The sequence below is a fragment of the Ylistrum balloti genome, unplaced genomic scaffold, assembly GCF_031769215.1.
Source record: "Ylistrum balloti isolate Yb309-2 unplaced genomic scaffold, AGI_CSIRO_Ybal_v1 Utg370964, whole genome shotgun sequence".
Lineage (NCBI taxonomy): Eukaryota > Metazoa > Mollusca > Bivalvia > Pectinida > Pectinidae > Ylistrum > Ylistrum balloti.
In genome coordinates this window covers 516,179-529,791 of record NW_026782542.1, presented here as the reverse complement: position 1 = coordinate 529,791, position 13,613 = coordinate 516,179, and positions in this window count along the sequence as shown.

The window sequence follows — 13,613 nt, the reverse complement described above, 5'->3', positions numbered from 1 at the left end:
TAGGTCATCATCGGCGTTAATCAATCACATCCGAGACCTACCGATGACATGTAGGTTATAAATAAAATAACACTATGTACCTTTCCTTACACGAATATGAAATACAGACAGGAAGATCACTGACTACGTTTTGCTGCAGCAGTTACTGGGATAATGGTTTAGTTATCTTATACATTGTTGTCATAATTAGCCATTCTTGATATTTTATCTTTAATTGTAACACGAGTTGACTAGAAATCAACAGAAATATAATTTGTTAGGTTTCTGTAAAAGTTTTTGTCCTGTAAGATATCATAGGTCACTTTACAATGAATATATGGATAGTTGAAGACACTACTATGACGTATTAGCAATATATGTTAAATATTAATCATTTAGTTTCATCATATGCCTATATTCTAGAAACAGAATCACGAATTTCCCAGGACGATGTACAACAGTTAGGTATTTCTCTAGAAAATACTAATATCAACAGAGAAGCACGTGCTCTCATACCTTCAAAATCTAGGTCAAGGAATAAAGCACGTGTATTAATGTTTTAGGAAAACCTCGCAATATAACGGTACTGTAGAACATAACTCCACGATAAAATGACATGTCACAGTTAAATAGAAGTGTTGTTTCGCTGTAATAAATGACAAATCGTTGAAACCTTAAGATTTCTGAAGAGGTGACTTACCTGTGACTGGTACGAAGAGATTAAGTTTAAGACAATCCTCCGTCTGTGTTGAAACATAAGCTGCTAACTTCTTCAGGTGTTCCACGCGATGTTTAGGGTACTGATATTTAAGGGCCCTCTCATTAATGAGGGGCTGGGGACACACATCACGATATATAAGGGCCAAACGTAGCCCCAGCCAGTGCTCCAGCGGACTGGATGGGGGCATATACCTAAAACCCAAAGTGGTACTATATTGTAGCCCATAAAACGCCTCCACAGGTTTAAGCTTTGTATGGGGTTGGAACTCCTTTAGGACTCCCTGTACATTTCCATACCTGGTACTGATGATGCGTTTCCCCATGCCAACTCCTGCCTGGGCAGTGGACGCATTCACAAAGAAGACACAAACAACGACAACAGCAAGTAAATCCCAAAATTTTAGAAACATCGTTGATGAACGAAGATAATCCAGTGTTTCGTTGAAATGTTGGCCTCGCGTTGTGAGAAATCTAGCCTCCTTACCTTCAAACAAACTCACGAATGACGGGAGAAAGGCTAATCGGCTGAGATCAATAGTGAAAATCGAGTCATCACCTGGCTCATAGATCTAGTGTATATCTGATCGTTTCCAAAATTAAATTATCTAGCCATTCCATAGACCTCTCAATCAACTATTGGCTCTGATACTTTCGGTCAGGTTCTGAGCACACCCAGATAATGTTATATAATTACCGACATACTAGTTAGACCAAACGAGTCATTGGTTTCACATTATACGAGAAGCTTGTTAGATAATTTCACTCAAAGCCTTTTTTCCATTTCCCTTTAAAAATGAACAAAGTTGACCGAAGTTTGCCTTCTGTGCGTCCCGTAAGATAGATACGACTTTATCATCCCATATATAGTGTTATAATGTAAAACGTCGCACAAAGTTCTGCCGTTTCTCTTATGGATAAATATTTTTTAAATAAAATGTGAAATAAGAAGAAAGTGTACTCAATCATTTACGGCACCGTATATCAGTAAAAAGTATTGATTTCCTTTGTTCTCTCGTGTAGAATTTCTTAGAAACACGAATAAACACTCGTTGTCCAATATCTGTATTGGAGATGAAGATAGTACGTTCATAAGCGATGCTGTCCTAGCAAGGAGCGATTGTGCGCTATACAACTGCTCCGCGCTATAGGAAGATACAGAGCCAAGCTCGATGAGCGGATTAATCGCAATACTGTTCCCCGGCACCACAGGCCAGTGCACACTTCCCCAATCGTATGTTACCACAGCGGCACGCGCCACTGTTTCTGTGGTGGCACGCGCTAATGTCAAAGGCGTACATGCGCCTGACTTGTATGCTGACCACCACTCGGAACGGCCCAACAGACTAGCAGAGAGATACGCGATTGCGAGAGGGAAACATCAGGGATCACGGAAGATCATGAGGATTATCTCAGCTACTAACTCGAAAACACTACGTTTATTTTAACGCTGAGATGCTTTGTTGATTGACCTTTTTTCTGTTTAAGGCAAGCTCAGTGATTTGTGCCGAAGAGCAGATTGTCTTTTATACCCAAAGGAATGTCATCTACCAACTCTTGGTTTCAGCATAGCAAACGTGAATAAATGATGACACTCAGTTTTCCCCGTTGAACTTAACGAATGTTTTCTCGACATTGATCTTGACAATGTATAGATCTGAGAGTGAAAATGATATCGTTTTTGGACTATTGCTGGATAATTTAACTTCCGTACCGTGAACATTTTCCAAACAACGAGGAATTCATGGCAGAAAGGAAATCTCGTTCTAGTATTCTGTATGCCTGCAGTGTTTTCAGACGGTAGGTGTTGTGCTGGGCTGTAACTGTGATGCTTTGTAATTGTTGATATATATAAATATATATACATACATTCACTTATTCATATGTACATACAAGAAGTATCTTTGATTTGCTAACAAACATTCTTTTAATTAAAAAGTACAATCGAAGACATTTTGTAAATGATAAATTGGACAGCGCGTGTATTTTGATGTCTGTATTCTGAAGCACTGTGTTGCGGTGTTGTGCTCCGTTATGTTTCCACAGCTTGTAATAACAACCCTATAGTGTGGATGGAAATATTGTTTCGCGTATATTCAGTTGTAATTGTTTCGACGCCCTGGCTGTTCTTTGAAGATCAGAAAAACACTGATATAGTGAAATTAAGACTCCTTTTTACCATTACAGACAGAACATGAAAACTTAACACTTAAGTTAGTAATTTAACAGAAACGCGCTGATCAGATAGACAGGTGCCCTCCTCGAGGGAGATGAAACGAGGACTTGTAAACATAATAATTCTAACACGGATGAACATTGTATGAAAGATTGAGGTAAGGAAGCTGTTTAAGTTACGGCTGTGATTAGTTTTGACATTCATATTTTGTTCGGAGGCATCAATTACTGACACGTGTTATTTTTGATGTATCACGTGCTAACAATGGCATCATTATTTCTGTAAGTATGTAGAGTTCTATCATACTATTTTAACATTGGGTTTTAATAATGCACAGACTTATCCTAATAAAAATATTTACAAAATATATATTGTGTTGTTACTTTTTTTACTGTGCGGCTCAGCATATGATCACGTTTATTTATCAAGTATTTCAATAAAGTAATTTAGTCCGTCATTTTTACGAATGGAAATGAAAAATGAAATGTTTGTAAATCACGTGACCATGAACATAAAGAAACGATTCAGCTGTCATTTACAATTCCAGGTAAACAATTAGTTGTTTACTTTTTGTGAGAAGTAGCCGTATACAAAAATAATTCAAGATAAAAACAGCCAAACAAATTAATTAAGATTTTCTCGGAAGCAGAAAAATCATATATATATATATACATTTATTTACGATATTACAGAAACCCATTGAGACCTGTGATACATCAACGAGTTATTTTAAATCCAGTCGTGTCCAAAGATTTGGAGCTGGTGACATATATTGTAACAGCAACACAGAAAGTGTTACAACAGTGCCACGTGATTATTGATAAAATTCGATGTGTATATAACATCAACAGTATTGAAATTAACCAAAGAAAAAATTCTAGATTAATATCGACATTTTTAAACTGGTATTGACAAAACATATTTCGTCATAAAATCACATTATACCGAATTGTTACAAAGTAAACAAAACAAAGACAAATTCTTCAGTAAAATCTAGAGACGATAGAAAAATGAAAATTCCATCAGGTTTTATAGAAATTCATTCGATGATATCACTGTTGAAAAAAGTACCCTCACATACCTTTGCTATTATTTTCCTTCGTCAGGACGAGACTTGAATTATCATTTCGGATCACATGCTATTTTAATAGAATGCACATATCGTGAATATGAATTGAAAAAAAATAACATTAACCCTTTAAACCAATTCTCTAACCAAAGTGATTTAAAGATTTAACAAAATGATTTGGAAATATATATTATGTTTCTGCTATTCCTAGATTTCTCCACTTGAATTCAGAATTTTCCACAAAACACAGATTTTGGTGATTTTTATCCTTTCGTAAATGACAAATTTGAAACACTTACGTGGGGTCAGACTACACGTGATTTATTGGAAGGTGATTGATTATTGATTAAATACGTATCAATAGAAATTAAGATAAGAACTTCTGAATAAGAAGTACACACTACCGAGGCATTTTTGTTTTTTGTTTTTATTTTTTTCGCTTAACTTCACGATGCCGACTGAAGCCATGGAAATATGTCCCAGATTATATCAAGCAGCATTATCAGTTCGCAAAAACACGTTGGCGGAGATTGAGTTCCCCGTCATACTGCAATTTATCACAACACGACAATGTAATGATGAAACCATTGTTGGTGTGTCTCACCTCCAGTTAAACTCAAGTAATTAATGTATGTCTGTCTGTAAAAATTAACTCTATCCTGAATAACAACACAGTAAATAGAATAGTTATTTATTCATTTTACATCTTTATTTTGTATCTCCTCCAATCATGTACGTGTAACATATATTGAAAAAAATATACTCAAAGGAATTCCTTTTATTTCAAAAATAAAATAGACATCAAAAGACGAATTCCACTACAATATCACGATTTTCTTGAATTGCCATTAAGCCATTTTTGTTGTACAGGAAAAAAATTGTTTTCCTAATATTCGGCGTGGGCTATCCAGAAATCACGTGATCGCTCCCCCCACCTTAGAAATCACGTGATCACCGTGTTACCAATAGCCATCAATGTCATAACTAATCAGTCAACATTCCAGGCATAAAGATGTTTCAGAACTTTATCATCTGCTATTCCAGTGTGTTTTGACATTTAATGGTGCATAGCGATTTGCACTGTGATCACATCAGCTTTCTTACCACTTCAAACGATAGTATAGCATAATAGTTGGTATATAGAAAACTGATTATAGTTCATGTGTATTTTTTTAGTGGTAAAACCAAGTCTGCATTCAAAATAATGATTAAGACTTTTGATAATAAAAAAATATCTGATGCCTGATACAACATTGGGATAATAGAGCAAGAAAGTTTATTTCAAACATTATGATTTTTTTTCTTATATTTCAGTAGCATATTAAAAGTCTTATAAAGAATTTTAAATTGTACAATCAAATTATACATTTTATCATGCTATACATATAAATAAAACATTCAGTTTTCTAAGCAAGTAATTAATGGATCACGTCAAAAATCAAAACTTGCTACGTGTATATCGGTATTAAAAAATCTCAAGCTGTAATAACCAGACTGTGGCTCGTAATCACGTAATCCTACAATCTTTACTGTGAAATTTCATCTTGCAATTAACAACAGGTATAGGTTAATCTGTTTTAACCCGCTTTATATCATTAATAACATACCAATAAACTACCTATAACTGTGTTGTTATCGGTTTAAAACAATTCATGGGAAATTATGATGTTAAATTCAAAAGTTTAAAAGTGAAATCTAAACTGTACAATCAAATTATAGTATTTTTTTCATACTACATACAATGTTTGTAAATAAAACATTCAATTTGTTACGAAGATGATATGCTTCATTACTGACACAGTTACATAAAACGTAGATATTAACACATGCTTCAGTAGATAATAGACATATCCACATATTCATTTGTTTTGTGTAGGTGTATGAAATACGTAATTAAATCAATTTTCCATTACTGGACAATAACCTTATTGCTTATTGCTCCTCTAGGCTTTATTGCAGTTGGTTCGACATTCAAAGGCGTGTATATACTATGACTTTCTACCGGATATAAAGCATATGGACGCTGACGAGGAAAAGTTTATATAGAGATGCAAATAAATGAAGACGGTGGAAAAGTTTCCTGTCAACATTGAGAAGAAAAATCTACACTGGTTATCTCGAATGCCTGGTATCACCTGAGTTAGGATGACATCTGTTCGTTTTCGTCGAAGAAGATGGAGACACTTTCTCTTCCGCTAACCAGAGCTTTGTGTGTGGTCTTTCTCTTTTCATACCTAACCAAAATGTGGATGGTTTTCAGTAAGTTTAGAGGGTATCGTGCACATTCCCATTTTCTCTTGCTGTTTCAGATGACTGTGGGTATGCAATATCAATGTGATCTATTTCCAGATTTCTTTGGAAGACATTTAGAGGCTTCTATACAAATCATCGAGAATATATGTTCTATGTGTTATAAGCCAGTACCCATTATAAGAACAATGGCGGTTGTTGATGAGACAATACAAAGAATGCTTATCTATTTTGAGTACTTGGTTTCTTGAAAATATATCATATTTTGATTTCATCTCTAACGTATCAATGTATTAATATCTTGGTATATCCTTGTGGTATCAGGTTTATTTTTCATTGTAAGTAAAACAAAATTATGCCCCAAACCTTTACCTAAGGCATATTATCGTTTCTCCTAGTAGAATTTGTACGGGTTGGGATAGCAGTACGTTAACTAAATGACGACATATTTACGCTGTTGCCCTGTTACAGTAATTGATTTCAGTTATATACAAATATCCGTATAATTTATCAAAATCAATATCGTCAGAACTTTGTGAGCAAATATCTTCACTTGATGTTTAATCAATAGAGAGCATCATTTATTGACACAGACAGTGGTGTATTCGATGAAAATAGTTAGTGTATGATGAAAAGTGTCAAGGTTTTTAAAGCAGATATTTTTTAGAATCGGATAGGAGCGTTCTACTGAATTATTACATAATGATTTCCTCAACAATCTTTACTCGAAAATGAAAAGAGTTTTAAAGCAGAAATGTTCAGAATCGGATAGGAACGTTCTACTGAATCATCATATACTGACTTCCTCAACAGATTTTACCCGAAAACCAAACCAATAAGATACGACTCCTCGAACTGACCAAAGATTAATCTTCCTTTTATAGGTGTAGATGTCTGGTTTTATAGCAAACTTTCATTTAAAAGTAATTTAAGATTCAGAAGCATTGAACCTCTATGTTTGTGTAATAAATATGATGTAAAAAAACTCGCTGAATACATATGCTGTAATATTTGTCGTGCTTGTCAAGAACAATTTCTTTTCTTTTTGATACAAGAACCATGCGTTCTATTAGTGTCATTTATTACGTACTTCATACTATTACAAAACATTTTATAATACAAGTGCTTCCTTGTGGAAAAGGCATGGCTATACATCAAATCTCCGTCCAGCAGAAATCGCCTACACTTTTGTGCCAGTTTTGACGGAAATACAACTCGACATTTAAGTCATTTCCTGCTCAGCCGCAGCAGAAGTCACGTGATCGCAACAAAATTTCAATGAAACGACAAATATTGTAGTAAACCAAGTAATAAAAAATGTAATGGGCCATCTTGATTTAAAGGCAAAAGAACCAATATCAGACACGTGTTTGATCATAACTTGCTCTACTACTTCGATCTTCTGTCTTAAACATCAACTAACCTATTGTTCCCCAAACAGTCAAATATCTAATAAAGGCGGCAATATTTACTGATGACCTATATATGGTCAGTATTATTTACTGATGACCTATATATGGTCAGAATTATTTACTGATGACCTATATATGGTCAGTATTATTTATTAATGACCTATATATGGTCAGTATTATTTACTGATGACCTATATATGTTCAGTATTATTTACTGATGACCTATATATGGTCAGTATTATTTACTGATGACCTATATATGGTCAGTATTATTTTATAATGACCTACATATGGTCAGCATTATTTACTGATGACCTATATATGGTCGGTATTATTTACTGATGACCTATATATGGTCGGTATTATTTACTGATTACCTATATATGGTCGGTATTATTTACTGATGACCTATATATGGTCGGTATTATTTACTGATGACCTAAATATGGTCAGTATTATTTACTGATGTTTTATATATGGTCAGTATTATTTACTGATGACATATATATGGTCGGTATTATTTACTGATTACCTATATATGGTCGGTATTATTTACTGATGACCTATATATGGTCGGTATTATTTACTGATGACCTAAATATGGTCAGTATTATTTACTGATGTTTTATATATGGTCAGTATTATTTACTGATGACATATATATGGTCGGTATTACTTATTTATAAATACCGACAAATGTACTTAAATTACATTCATTTTAGTAGAACATTGCTTCTGATTCAGGGGAAGTTACTCTTACGTTTAGCTCTGGAATTTGTTTTTGACTAGATAATGTTTTGGAGAAATACCTCATTTTGTTTTGTATGGCAATTGTGTTTTGTCATGGTGATGTTGTTGTAAGGTGTGATCATTGCTTGTTGCCATTGTGGTGTTGTTGTAATCGTTGTAAGGTGTGCGAGCTGTGTGTTGTCATTGTGTTGTCATTGTGTTGTCATTGTGACTGTTGGTGGTGTATGGTGTGACTGTTGTGTGTTGTCATTGTGTTGTCATTGTGACTATTGGTGGTGTATGATGTGACTATTGTGTGTTGTCTTTGTGTTGTCATTGTGACTATTGGTGGTGTATGGTGTGACTATTGTATGTTGTCTTTGTGTTATTGTTGTGATTGTTGTCGTGATTGTTGTATGGTAAGGCTGTTGTGTGTTGTCATTATGGTGTATGGTGATACTATTGCGTGTTTATATTCTGTTGTGACGTTTGTAGGGTTTGAGTGGTCCGTATCGTCATTTTGTTGTTGTTGTGACTGTTGTTCGGTTCTTACTGTTGTATGGTGTGACTGTTGTTCGGTTCTTACTGTTGTATGGTGTGACTGTTGAATGGTGTGAATGTTGTATGGTGTGACTGTTGTATGGTGTGACTGTTGTAAGATATGATCGTTCCATGTTGTCGTTGTGGTGCTGTTGTGACTGTTGTATGGTGTGACTGTTGTATGGTGTGACTGTTGTATGGTATGACTGTTGTTTGGTGTGATTGTTGTACGGTTCTGACTGTTGTATGGTTCTGACTGTTGTATGGTGTAAATGTTGTATAATGTGACTTGTATGGTGTGACTGTTGTATTGTGTGACTGTTGTATGGTATGACTGTTTTTTGATGTGATTGTACAATGTTATAATTGTAATATTGTTATGACTGTTGTATGGTGTGACTGTTGTATGGTGTGAATGTTGTATGTTATGACTTTTGTATGGTGTGACTGTTGTATAGTGTGACTGTTGTATGGTGTGAATGTATGGTGTGACTGTTGTATTGTGTGACTGTTGTATGGTATGACTGTTGTACGGTTCTGACTGTTGTATGGTGTGACTGTTGTATTGTGTGACTGTTGTATTGTGTGACTGTTGTATGGTGTGACTGTTGTATGGTGTGACTGTTGTATGGTGTGACTTTTGTATGGTGTGACTGTTGTATGGTGTGACTGTTGTATGGTGTGACTGTTGTATGGTGTGACTGTTGTATGGTGTGACTGTTGTATGATGTGAATGTTGTACGGTTCTGACTGTTGTACGGTTCTATCTGTTGTATGGTGTGACTGTTGTATGGTTGTATGGTGTGACTGTTGTATGGTGTGACTGTTGTATGGTGTGACTGTTGTATGGTGTGACTGTTGTATGGTGTGACTGTTGTATGGTGTGAATGTTGTATGGTGTGACTGTTGTATGGTGTGACTGTTGTATGGTGTGACTGTTGTATGGTATGACTGTTGTATGGTGTGACTGTCGTGTGCTATCACCGCGGTATGTTTATAACATACATTATTTGTATTGTCTATATACCGTGATGTACTAGTATGCGATGTATTCTATACAATGTATCTTTGTGTAGTACATTCTGTATATTGTATCATTTCCTCCGTAGTATATGTATTACATTGTATCATGTTCATTTTGTGCTATATTTTGAGATTTGTTTTTTTACCTTTATTCTATCGTCCTTGTGAAAGAAATATGTATAAATGTGTTCATTGTAAATTTTGTTGTCAATAATATTTTATACTTTGTATCCTTCATTGTGTAAAATATTTTTACATCTTATCTTGTCTTGTGAAATATATCTTATGCATTGTATGTGAAGTACATATTTTAGTCGTTGTATATTGCCTTGTAAAGGATATATTGTACAATGTATATTTTCTTGTTAAGTATAAATTATACAATGCAACTTTTCGTTTTAAGTATATTTCGTTCTGTGTCGCTTTTATAGTGAAGTATATTGTGTTGCTGTGCCCAATAATTGCACTAAAGACACATATGTCAAGTGAATATTACCTTTTCTTACAAAGTTAGAGTTTGATACAGTAGAGTCTAACACTTAATCAAACTGCACCAACATCTGTTACGTCCCTTGTAGAAGAACTCTTTAGTGATACTTGGGACCTGAACTATTCTTGACACAGTGGGATTGATGATGGTTTTAGCACCAAATCTACATATATGTCTCTAACTTAGTCTTGTTTTCATGATTTCTTTATTTTTCTTGTCAAACTTTTACAAATGAAAAATTTACATCTTTGAACAATTGGAACATAGACATTTTGAAAGCCAGTGATAAGCTACATGTATCATGGACAATGATATATTTCGACTGCATCCTGGTAGTTCCTTATCATATCTCATTCGAAATCAGTTATTGATAAATACGCTGAAAATTAAACAAATTCATATAGGCTAAAATCAATCCAAATTCAATACCTAGAAAGCCAACCAAATCCCATCCGCTGGAAATTGACATAACTCCACACGCTGAAACAAATAAAATTCCATACGCTGTAAACGAACGAACCCCAATAAATTCAAAACTACCAACACTCCTGCGCTGAAAATCATGAAAATCCAGTTTACTGAAAACTAAGAAAGCTTCAACGAGCTGAAATCTGACCAAACACCTACACTGAAATAAAACAAACTATAAACACTAACTAGCACAGCGAATACACTGAAAATTAAACAAACCTCATTCGCTGAAAATTAACAACACGCCATACTCTGAAAACTAACATACAAGATGTATCTTATGCGTTGATAACCAAACACGATACCCAAATATCTGATAAAAGAACAACATAGAAATCCAGCAAAACTTCATTAGCTGAAAGTTAAAAAAATCCTCTACGCTGAAAACCATAAAAATAATTTATATGCTGAAAACCATAAAAATCACTTACGCGAAAATTGCCAAAACCATATAGGCCGAAAACCATAGATATACCATACGTTGAACACTAACAAACAACACTAAAATCTTATAAAATCTTACACGCTCCCAACTAACAAAAACTAAACAAATCATAACTTTTAAATTCCAATACGCTGAAATCTTTCAAAACCCCTTACGATGAAAACTAACAAAACCCACACGTTTGAAATCCTCACAATTCCGTACGATATCACCTAACGACATTTCATACGCCGAAACTAACAAAATCCCATACGTTTTAGGCTAACTAAATAACATACGCCGAAACTAACAAAATCCCATACGTTTTAGGCTAACTAAATAACATACGCCGAAACTAACAAAATCCCATACGTTTTAGGCTAACTAAATAACATACGCCGAAACTAACAAAATCCCGTACGTTTTAGGCTAACTAAATAACATACGCCGAAACTAACAAAATCCCATACGTTTTAGGCTAACTAAATAACATACGCCGAAACTAACAAAATCCCATACGTTTTAGGCTAACTAAATAACATACGCCGAAACTAACAAAATCCCATACGTTTTAGGCTAACTAAATAACATACGCCGAAACTAACAAAATCCCATACGTTTTAGGCTAACTAAATAACATACGCCGAAACTAACAAAATCCCATACGTTTTAGGCTAACTAAATAACATACGCCGAAACTAACAAAATCCCATACGTTTTAGGCTAACTAAATAACATACGCCGAAACTAACAAAATCCCATACGTTTTAGGCTAACTAAATAACATACGCCGAAACTAACAAAATCCCATACGTTTTAGGCTAACTAAATAACATACGCCGAAACTAACAAAATTCCATACGTTTTAGGCTAACTAAATAACATACGCCGAAACTAACAAAATCCCATACGTTTTAGGCTAACTAAATAACATACGCCGAAACTAACAAAATCCCATACGTTTTAGGCTAACTAAATAACATACGCCGAAACTAACAAAACCCCGTACGTTTTAGGCTAACTAAATAACATACGCCGAAACTAACAAAATCCCGTACGTTTTAGGCTAACTAAATAACATACGCCGAAACTAACAAAATTCCATACGTTTTAGGCTAAAGAAATTCCATAGGCCGGTACTAACAAAATCCCATACGAAATCAACAACATCCCAATCCCATAACCCATCCCCCTCCTCCCACTCATTCCGGAATTTTACAAAACTCCTTACGCAGAAAAATTAAAAAAAATATTCCATAAGCATGACACTAGGGACCTTAAAATATTATAATATTATTTTATTATTTTAGCTTATAATACGGGTTTACCTGATTATAGAATCAAACGGCAGTATTAAACACTTACGAGAAAAAACTAAATAAATATCGGAATATAACGGCTACCTGCAGAAAATTGACAGCATATATATCGAACCTTCTCTCACGTTTATCATTTATCGACATCACCATTGACGGTGTGCTACCAATTTGCTGCAGAGCATGAGCAACACAAAATGGAGTAAAGCGGAAACCAGCATCCGGTAGAGTCATTAGTAAAGTTCCGGATCGCTGAAGAGTGAACGACGCCATGTGCAAAAGCGGCTCGTTTCGTTGTAAATGCGGTAGTTATTCTAATAACCAACCCAGCACATCGCATGTTAAACAACAGTTATGTGTCAGCACTGTTCCTAGCGTACTTTTCCAAGGTTTTCGGAACTTCGGATACCTGGAACAATTCCTACGAGTCGTTGTAGTTATTTGTTAAATTATTTTTGTACAATAAGGCATTGGTACATCAAAACAACCAGATTCCCACTCCGTACAAACATATCAATGAAAATATACTGCACGTACATAACACGATAGCGGTTAACTTACAATAATATCAGTTGTTAGAATGTTAACGTAAACACCCTAGCTGTCATGACAAAGTGTTATTCGTATTGAATGCTGGTTTAGTAAAGACACGGAAATATAATGGTGAGTATTTCAAAATGATTTTGATACTAAAAGATCCTGACCATGTAAAATAACACATGACAAAACGAAAGTAAGATACTGAACAATCGCCATGTAATGTAGCGTGACCCCCTCCTCATCCCTTTATGTAACAAATATCCCTTATTTAATATTGAAGTTCTCCTGTTCTAACCCACGGGGCGATCTGTTGATGATTATAACAGGTCATACATCATCGTTTGTCACATCTCCAGGCAAAACAGTGCAGATGACATTTCATTTCTTGTGCAGGTCAATACATTCTAGGACATGAATAACAAATTAGTACAAATTTAATATAAAATCTATCGCTGCACCAACAATAGCTACTTAGCA